General features: G+C 44.8%; 1 long non-coding RNA gene across 2 annotated transcripts; it reads left to right on the forward strand.

Moving 5' to 3' along the window:
* Nucleotides 1–3,468: 3,468 nt before the first annotated feature.
* On the forward strand, nt 3,469–6,477 carry LOC134461504 (uncharacterized). 2 transcript variants are annotated; one of them, XR_010037307.1, is made up of 4 exons: nt 3,469–3,779; nt 4,486–4,584; nt 4,903–5,039; nt 5,590–6,477. It is a non-coding gene; the product is annotated as an uncharacterized LOC134461504 (long non-coding RNA). The 2 variants fall into 2 exon arrangements; XR_010037306.1 differs by lacking the exon at nt 3,469–3,779 and having other exon boundaries at nt 4,346–4,584.
* The last annotated feature ends 4,391 nt before the right edge of the window (nt 6,478–10,868 follow it).

The raw sequence follows: 10,868 nt of genomic DNA on the forward strand, positions 1-10,868 counted from the left end.
GTTCATTGACTTCAGTTCAGCATTCAATACCATAATACCACAACAACTCATCAGAAAACTGGACAAACTAGGTTTCAGCACCTCCCTCTGCAACTGGCTGCTGGACTTCCTGATGCAAAGACCACAAGCAGTACGGGTAGGGAACAACACCTCGAGCACCCTGACCCTGAGCACGGGGGCTCCGCAAGGTTGTGTTCTCAGCCCCCTGCTGTTCACGCTGCTGACACACGACTGCACAACGACCCACAGCACTAACCATCTAGTGAAGTTTGCGGATGATACAACACTGGTGGGCCTCATCACCAAGGGCGATGAGACTCACTACAGAGAAGAAGTAGACCTGCTGGCCAGATGGTGCAAAGACAACAACCTCCTGCTGAATGTCAACAAGACCAAGGAGATTGTTGTCAACTTCCAAAGGGTCCAAAAACAACTGCCACCACTGACCATCGACGGCGATGCTGTGGAGAGAGTGAGCAGCACCAAGTTCCTTGGAGTGCACATCAGCGACGACCTCTCTTGGACCACCAACACTACATCACTGGCGAAGAAGGCCCATCAGCGTCTCTACTTCCTGCGCAAACTAAAGAAGGCAAGTGCTACACCCTCCATCATGACAACATTCTACAGAGGAACCATAGAGAGCGTCGTGTCCAACTGCATCACAGTGTGGGGAGGAAGCTGCACGGAGAAAAACAGGAAGACACTCCAGCGTGTTGTGAACACAGCGAAGAAGATCATTGGAGTACCACTCCCCTCCCTGCAGGACATTTACACCACACGCCTCACCCGGAAAGCACTGATGATCATCAAAGACACAAGCCACCCTGCACACAAACTGTTCAGCCTCCTGCCCTCTGGAAAGAGGTACAGGCGCCTCCGTTCCCGTACCACCAGGCTGGCGAGCAGCACAATGCACCAAGCGATCAAGATGCTGAACACTCAACCCACTCTCCCTCCACTGTCAGCCTCTAGCCAGCAAGGCCACTGACAACCCCCCCCCATCCCCCACCACCATATCTGCGACTGAACATTCCACCTGCACTACTATACTTGTGACTGAACTTTCAACCTGCACTAACTCAAAACATGCACACACACACACACACACACACACACACACACACACACACACACACACACACACACACACACACACACACACACACAAGCACACTGCACTTTCTGCACTAAACCCAAACATACACACACTGACACACACACACACACACACACACACACACACACACACACACACACACACACACACACACACACACACACACAGACACACGAACACACACACAAGACGCACACCGCACCTTCTACCTGCACTAAACACATACACACACATACACACACACACACACACACACACACACACACACACACACACACACACACACACACACACACACACACACACTGCTGCTGGTGTACTTGACAGACCTTTTTTAATATTTATTTTCTTCAAAATGCTACTACTATTACCATGTCAGAACGCTAGAAAGGACTTTTTTTAGGAAAAGCACAAAATCACAACAAATACCTCTTAATGTATGTCCTCTACAAGTCTTCTGTTGTCCAGTCTTGCACTTTAAATGTCTGTATGAGCACTGTCTATGTCCATACTGTCTTAAGTCCATGTATAAGTACTGTCTATGTCTATACTGTCTATGTCCTTACCTAGATTAGTCTATGTCTGTATGGGAAAGCAAGAAATGTAATTTCAAATTCTTTGTATGACCAGTGCATGTAAAGAAATTGACAATAAAACCTACTTGACACACACACACATGCACACACACACAGACACACACACAACCCTCTCAGACTTCGCTATCTGCCATGTGTGTCTCCAGGCCAACCACTCCTCATCTCAGCCTTCTCATCCTGCAATGTCTGACCCAGGGGCGTAGGCAGAAATAATAAAACAGGTGGGCCCATATAACAACAGACGGGCCCAACCCGAAAGCGTGGAGGTAGATATTATAATACCGCGTCCAAAAATAATACTTTGAAATTGAAATCGTAGAAATCACAGAAGATGAACCAGACTTTTGACAAAATGATTAATTATCGCTCAGTGCTATGCCATTAATTATAGTTCAATGAGGCAACAGTTGACTGTTGAGTGTGAATGAGGCGGGCCTGGATGTCAATTGGGCGGGCCCAGGCCCACCCATGGCTACGCCTATGGTCTGACCCAGCCAGAAACGCTCTCTCTCTCTCTCTTTCTCTCACTCTCTCATTCTCTGTTTGTTAGTTTCTTTCTTTCTTTCTTTCTTTCTTTCTTTCTTTCTTTCTTTCTTTCTTTCTGTCTTTATTCTTTCTCTGTCTCTGTCTCTCTTTCTCTCGTCCAGCACCTCGTGACCCAGCCCAAGGTGTCTCCCCAGAAACGTTCATCGTGTGTCCGAGTGCAGACACTGAGACAACCAAACGTTTTATTAGAGAGCCAGAAGCTGAGCGGTCTTGCCAGATCGGGCGGTTTCGCGCCAAATCAGGCCGTTGAGGAAGGCGGTCTGTGGGTAAAAATGGGCGAAAATAATCAGTATCATCTGGCAACCCTGAAGCCGACTGAAGAAACCATCGGTGCATGACGTCATTACGTAATTACGGGAGTCTCCACCAAGATGGATGACTAAGATTCTGAGGCTCTGAGAAATCCGAAAATTTCGAGGGGCATTGCCAGTCTAGGTTAATCTAGGTCTGTGGTCGCTGTTAGCTGGGAAACAAGCTGTAAGTGCACGTGTGTGTGTGTGTGTGAGAGAATGAGAGAGAGAGAGGTGTTGAGAGTAAGTGTGTGTGTGTGTGCGTGTGCGTGTGTGCGTGTGTGTGTGTGTGAGAGAGAGGTGTTGAGACAGGGTAAAGTAGACATATTTGTGGAAACGGTTTTAGATTGATGGTGATATCAAGACCTGCTCGTCCACAGAGGATTGACCCTCGACCCCTGCCATCACGACCCTTGTCTAGGACTGTGATCCAGGGGGTTAGAGGTCAACTTTAACCGACACTCCATACTGCTCACAGCACACAGCATGTCAGGTTGGTTTTCCCTGGGAGATGGGTGAGCCCTAGCCTGGTAAACCAGCGCCACCTGCTGGACGCTGAAAAATGTTCAGCTGCGGGTGGGTCTGGTATCGAACAACTATTCATTTTGAATCTTGCCCTGAATCTGGCAAGATGGTAACTAAACCAATCACAACGCAGAGATGTGTTTTGAATCAACGCGGGCGGGGCAGAGGGTTCTGGGGCGGGGTTTTGAGGGAGTGACGACATAGCAGTGAGACGCTGGGCAGTGGAGAAAGCACAAGAAAGATGGCGGAGGCAATGGAACAGCGCTCGTTTGATTCTGCATTGGCATCGGTTTTGGAAGAATTAGACTTGGGGTTTTCGTTAAAACGTGAGCAAGAGGAGGCTCTACGTTCATTCATTTTTAAGAAGGACGTTTTTGCCGTGTTACCGACAGGCTATGGCAAAAGTCTTATCTACCAGTTAACTCCACTGGTAGCCGAAATGATGGGGCTCTTTGAAAACCCGATGGTAGTACCGGTAGTCGTCTCGCCCTTGTTAGCCCTAATGGTAGACCAGGCGAAGGAGGCGAGCAATTTTGGACTCACTGCCATGCAACTGGGCGTCGATAACCCAGCAAACATAAAAATATGTCGTCAGTGCCAGTTGGTCTTCGGAGCAGTCAGGAGGCATGGCTTTTGCTGAACGCGACGTGTTGTCTTCCAAGACAAGGTCCTCGGAGTGGACGAGGTTCACCTCATATAATGGTAAGTGGCATGCTCTTAACAACGTCAGGGTGTGTGTAAAGTATATTCCTAAAAGATGACGGTAATGATTTGGTAAACGCTTCACCCTGTTGCCATTGTAACAGATGGACTGTCGCCCCGGACGTCTCCCTTTTTAATCTCAGTTTACAGTCTTTAATGTTGACTATCTAAACAAAGTCTGTGGTCGTAAGATTGAAGTTTACATGGACGTTGTGTGAGATGAACGTGGGGCTGATTGACTGGGAATGACAGATAAACGGCTGTGTGCGGCGGCTAGAGGATACACATGCTGCGTCTTAAGTTAAATTTTACACTTTGGAAATTAGTACACTGCACTTCGACGAGACCAGCATGGCGTCGCACTAAAATAACATCGATGTTATGGAGCTAATGGTGCCATACCGGTGGAGTGATCTACACTAGAATCACGCTGATACCGTGTATTCAGACAGTTAATACATCGAGTAAACCAACGAAAACACTTCTGAGACTCATTCTTGTGCGTGATTGTATTCTCAAACACTTCAGTGCGGTGAGCATTCCGAGAAACCATCCCGTCAATCGAGCCCCACGATGATCTCTCACAACGCACTTGCTCAATTATGTTGAATTAATTGTTCCGTTGATGTGGAAATAACACTAAGAAGCTAGTTTATATGGACTTAATTGCTTTGTGATTGAAGAATAACGTACTGATTTTCCACAGGGGGAAACGTGACAAAGGGAAGGCCTTCAGGTATTGTTTTGGCAAGCTAGGAGAACACATCTGACAGACAAAAAGGTTTCATCAAAGACACACAGACAGGTAAGCTAGTTCTATCATCTGTGGAAAGATGTCTTGGTTGTACTTTACCATAGCCAAATGTTGTGTTTGAGTTAAGGACTGTTCCCCACCCCATCTGAGTTATTGAGGGGGGTCTGTGTTAACAATATCCAGCAGTCTATTAGGCCTACAATCTGTTGTCACAAGTTAACACACTGATTGTAATAGGTAGTGTGAATGTTAATGAGGATCATGTCTGTTTGCTTGATCTTAACAATATGCAACTGTACCAGTTCACCAGCGAAAATATAGGCTACTGTTTGTCTGCCAGCTACATTCTTTTTTTTTCTTTTGTGCAAGCTCCTGAAGTAAAGGACCTACACAGGACCTTCATATCAAGGACATTGACTGTGTGGATCTCGAGGTGCAGTTACCCAAAAGTTGCTACCCACGGAATACCAGGTTTTGAGGGATCCTGCCAGAGCAGAGAATCAACAGTAAGTCATATCTTAACTTCACACAAATACACATGCAAGGGTGTGCCCAACACACATGTACTTTATAATATATTATTTTCTAAGTAATGAGACAAATTGAGGAATACATATTGGCCTGGTTCAGTCAAGTGGAGTTGTCTGTTTCAAGCTACAGGTGTTTGCAAGGCAATTTATTATTTGTCGAAATTAAGGCAAATTTCATACATGTGTGTGACCATTCATCTTGCCACCTGTATTATTTTGTAGTAGGAAGGCAGAAGTCTTATGGCAGTGTGATGCTACAGTAATGCTTACAGTAATTTAAAGAGTATAGTTTACCTTCCTTAAAGCAATGTTGGGATATATGCTTTGCTCAAGGGCACTTTAGGCATGGATGGAGGTGTATGCAGTGGTCAGAGATTTGAGTCAGCAACCCTAGTCTGATCTTAAGACCACCTCACTAATCATTATGCCACACTGCCCACCATGTTAAGAAACTACAATATCAAGCCCCCCTTTGCCGGTATTCATGACTCATGAATTTTTCTGTTTGATTTGTTGTTATTGACAGGATACATTGAAGAGGAGACTCCGACATGACCGCCGGCATCTTGTGTTATTCACCCCCACCACTTGTAATACTGAATGCCTGAATTGTTGTTTGCTGCTCAGACTTTGTCAACAGATATGGTCTTCGACATGTTACCCTTAGGTGTGGAAACAGATTGTGACAGTCCAGCAAAATGAGCCAGACAGATAGTAACACTGAAAAAGGACAACGTTGTTCCCATGGCCTCCCACTGCAGAAGACTACAGACGTTCAGTGAAGCACAAACAGCTGTTCCTCTTGTACTTAATAATTTAGTCAGCTGGATTCTAGGTGCCACTAAGGAGCCAACAATGGATAATTTTGTCAACATTTCAATGGCATACATTAAAAGGGCAGCCTGTAATTGTTTGCCTTGCCTCCATCTTCCTTGCCACCAAGGGGTTGTAGACCGATGCCCTAGTCCTCCTGTTTAGGTACAACCATGCAGTTAGGCCAGTCTATTGAAGCATATACTTATGACTGTTTGTATGAGTTGTGTATCTAGTAATGGATAAATTACCACATGAATAACTGCATATTCATTATATTGATAATTATAATGGCTTCCATTATTGATTAAAAAGGGATCTACCACCACTTGCATTATTGTTTTGTTATAAATGAAGCACTGTTAGGAATCCAGGAAGACGGATGCCGAGGCACTCAAGGTTGCATTTTTTTTTTTAACTTTATTTGGCTACAATGCCTCAGCATCTGTCTTCCTGGACCAAGTTTGACAGCCCCTACACTGATGAACACCAAGGAAAAAAGGTGAAGACCCAGAAGCACTCCAATTACCTGCTTGTGTTTGATAATGTTAGGATCCATTTATCCCACTTTAAATGCATGAATATCACTGAAAATTGGAATTGTTTCCATTTATTATTATTTTTTTTTAAATGTATATATCATGAAAGGTAACTTGCATTGCCTTTTGAAGCACAGTTTAACAGTTGGACCACTTTGTATAGCCTATATGAACGATCATTATTGATCTTGGATATTATTGATATTGTAGGCCTATTTCTATTTGGGCTCATGTCTTTGCCTTTGGCACCCTCATGCATTATTGTTCTTCAAGATAGAAATTAATCACGGTCGTTCTTAACTGTTAAGAATCAATCTGTCTTCCTTAGAGAGATATATATTTTAAAAACCTTAGTTTAGTACAATTTGTGGAACGCAAGAGGACTGATAGCTGTCCAAATCGGCAACGTGATTGGTTTAGCGCGGTCACGTGGTGTATCGTGTCTCATTCAGCTAAGGAAAATATTCCTTCTGTAAACGTCTATAGGCCTACCCTTGGATGTTTTCACGATCCGAACCTCTCTGAAGTGAAACATAGTGTAGCGTTTGGTAGCCAGGGAACACACAGGATGTAGACAGAAGTGTCCGTTTAATGGAGACAGTTGGCCACAGCCACGCCACATAAAAATAATGAACAAGTAGGGCTACACTGCTTACCAGTAACCCAACTGTAGCACAGCTGCTACGTAGATCTCTCACAGTAAACAGAGAGAACTCCCCGCTCCCCTTATTCGAACCCCAACAGTGCCTCGTCGCACCCACCAAACCATAGAACAGAATCATAGAACCGATGCGTACACAACTTAAGTAACCCCCCAGACTCGCTACAATAGCTTTGGTCAGTTCATCATCTTATGGGCATCGTGTTCGGATGCTGTGGAGCGAGAATGAACGAAAATTGAGGTGACCTGACGGCCTATAAATACAGGAAGATCTCTTTCAAGTATGTTTAACACCGTGGGCTTCCTCGATGCATGCGAGACGTTCGCTGAAACCGACAAAGCTGAAGTTGAACTTTGGAACAGTTTTGTATAGTGTTGTAGTACACCGGCAACTCGCATGTCTTTTTGGCAAAAGCGACAACTAAAGTCCGACTCCATCTCAAAACGTTAAAGTTATCCACGGTCCAGCTCACAGCTTCACTACTTCCCTTGTTTACAGTCCCCTCTCCACCACAGCTGTCTGTCGCGCTTACTACGTCACAGTCAGTTGCGCTGATTGGTCAGAGCGTTGGCCTATTAGCACAGACATGGTTTGAAAGACAACGGGTTGTGCTCATCAACAATGTTCCGTTTTATCCATTCATCGGAGCCAGACTAAATAAAGACATCCAATACATTTAGGCTGGTTTATCAGGCTAGGTGAGCCCCTGAAAACAACCAATTATCGGGGTACACTCCCCCCGAAAAACAAACCCCTAAGGCTTTCAATTGATTTGAGTCCTAACCTGGCACCTGTTCTACCCCTATACACACAGTCCAATCGGTGTAGAGGTAGGTGACAATGATGGATGTGATCAATACCAGGTACTTCCCTTGTAAAATGCACATCACTGCGTTGGTGTTTTTGTGTTGATCAAACAGGATCCACCAACTAAAAACATAAAGTTGATTAAACTGGCATTGCATTAGTAAATCACAGTAGGCTGACAGAAATCTGAGCCAGTGCCCATTCCCGAACCTAATCTTGAGCGGTACGACGTGTTCACACCACAATTCTGAGCACTCAGGAAACAAAAGATGGATCGCGATGCGAACCAAAAGATACATAGTTTTTTTCTGTGAACTGTGACAACAATATGGATGTCATCAGAGTAACAAATGGTCACATACGGAAAAGTTCAGAGCCCGGTATGAAGATGGAAGGTTTCTACGTAAGTACTTTAGTTCAAAACGTAACTGGCGCGGGAACAGGCACGGGCACCCTTCTGGTCTGCCTGTAAACAGAATAGTAATGGTGGGGTGGCGTCCGCGCCAATATCTTATCCTGAGCGTTTCGCTCGGTGCGTAATTCCAAGAGCAGTATAATGAAAAGGAGGAAAGGAGTCGCACACTGGAGCTGAATGCAAAATCAAAAACTGTATTAAACAAAATCAAAAAGAGTAAATAAAACCGACAGACAAGGGACAAATGTTTCGGGTCTAGCCCATCATCAGTCTTCCCAGTTTGAAATCTGCCTGTAAACAGTAAATGCGTTCTCAAGTCAGACATACTGTATCATCATTCAGAGACTGATGACCATATCATGTCCTGGCCTTCCACAGAGACTGATGACCACATCATGTCCTGGTCGTCCACAGAGACTGATGACCATATCATGTCCTGGCCTTCCACAGAGACTGATGACCACATCATGTCCTGGTCGTCCACAGAGACTTGATGTCCATATCATGTCCTGGTCGTCCACAGAAACTGATGACCACATCATGTCCTGGCCTTCCACAGAGACTGATGACCGCATCATGTCCTGGTCGTCCACAGAGACTTGACGTATTGGCCTCTGGACTGATGACCGCATCATGTCCTGGTCGTCCACAGAGACTTGGCGTCTTGGCCTCTGCTACCCCAACCCCCATCTGTCTGGGGCAGCGATTCAGGGGGTCATAGGTGAACTTGAACCTGACATTGAACAATGAACACAGGACACAACACACAGCAGATGTCATGTACCGTACGATGGCCCAGAGAAATACTCAATTATTGGGGTACCCTGCCCTCAACACACCTGGACCTGGTGGACTTGACCTCTTGACCTTGGTCCCGTCTGGTGGAGCTGCTCAGGGGGTCATAGGTGAGCTTGAACCGACACACTATGTCAGGCGCACACGCCCAGAGACATGTTTGAGCCCCTGAAAACATCCAATTATTGGGGTATCGTCCCCTGAAAACAAGTCCCAAAGGTTGTCAATTGACCAGGGATTCATTGTAGTTCATCTGAAAATATCTACCTTTTTCTCATTTTTGACAGTTTATAGGATTTAGACATTTATTTGTTATTAATTATTATTATAATACATTTCATTGTAAACTGTCAATAATATAGAAAGTTAAACAACTAGGTTTCCCTCTCCTTATCACAAAAAACAAGGTAACTGAGCACATAACTAAATAACAAGAATGAAGAAGTACAGTATAATATCTAACTTTTGCAATAGACCCAATATTGTAGGCTATGTCCTTGATGCTGCTAAGCTTCAGGCAGGTAATATCCTGAGGCTAATACCCGTCTAGCCATATTTAATGAATATGCCATCTACTTCAGGCACCTGGTTTTATAGTTGTAAACAGTATGCAGCATTATAAATTGTCCTCTGCTGGTGTGCTGTTTATAGTTGTACTAATCTCTCCTTTTCTGTGGAAATGACCTGGGACCTGGAAATTATTCAAGGAGAGACGGTATTTATGTGGCACTTCAATATTCAGAGTCCTGCATAACTCTTCTTTCTGTCATAGCCATTTTAGTCAATAAACACAAAAGGAGAGCGGAATGAAACTTATTTGTCGGCAACTATGAATTTGGTAGAATGGCTCTGTTGGGAGGAGCGCCCCCTATTTCCATGATGAGCACCACAAAAAAGCAGTCAGGGGGCAGCTTTAGTTAGGGAATTCTCGCCCCAGCAAGACAGGGAGAGATAAATATCCGCCCATGAACAGAGCAGGTGACAGGGCTGGTCTGGGGGAGAAATATGACCCGGGCACTTCTGGCTTAAAGGGGCCCCTCATAATTAGTGGTGCAGAACTGATTCATCGGTGGGCCCCACACCCTCGTGGGCCCCTATTTTCAGAAATGTAAAAAAACAAGGAGCAAGGGAGGAGGGTCGTTGAATACCATGGCCTGGTCACAACTACTGCTGACACTTGATAATGGTTGAGATGAACTGCGTCATTACAAACAGGTACTAGTACAAAACCTACACCTCGGATCATCAATTTGAGCTGTTTTGATTATTATACTTACTACTTACTACTACTTATACTTACTTTGACTTAGTACAAATACTACGTTCTTTACAAACCTAATAAAAGACCAGGGACAGGGCCTTGCTATTTGGCTACTTTATGTAAAAACGTCTTGGTAAGTCAACTTTGAAAATGAGGAAAGGGAGCACAACACAACACAACATAGTGCACTTGGTTTGGCCTTGGCTAATGGCTCATAGCTTTGTGCATGGGGGCTGTAGATATGACAACAGCTAACTGGTGAGAGTGTAAGCTATAGCTACGCCTATCAGGATATACTGCCTTGTCCTCCTCCTTGCTCTTTGTGAGTCAGCATTATTTTCAGACACTAACTCCTGAGAGGAGAGAAACCTATGTCCCAATAAATCAAACAAGTCTTTAGGAAGTGTATGATGAAATGAGTGGGGTTCAGCAATTCAATAACATCTGTTCCTACATGCAGCTGCATTACCGTGGCTGCATGTGTGAATAGATGTATTCGCTTGAAGCCCTCTG

Source organism: Engraulis encrasicolus, chromosome 13 (genome assembly GCF_034702125.1).
Source record: "Engraulis encrasicolus isolate BLACKSEA-1 chromosome 13, IST_EnEncr_1.0, whole genome shotgun sequence".
Classification (NCBI taxonomy): Eukaryota; Metazoa; Chordata; class Actinopteri; order Clupeiformes; family Engraulidae; genus Engraulis; species Engraulis encrasicolus.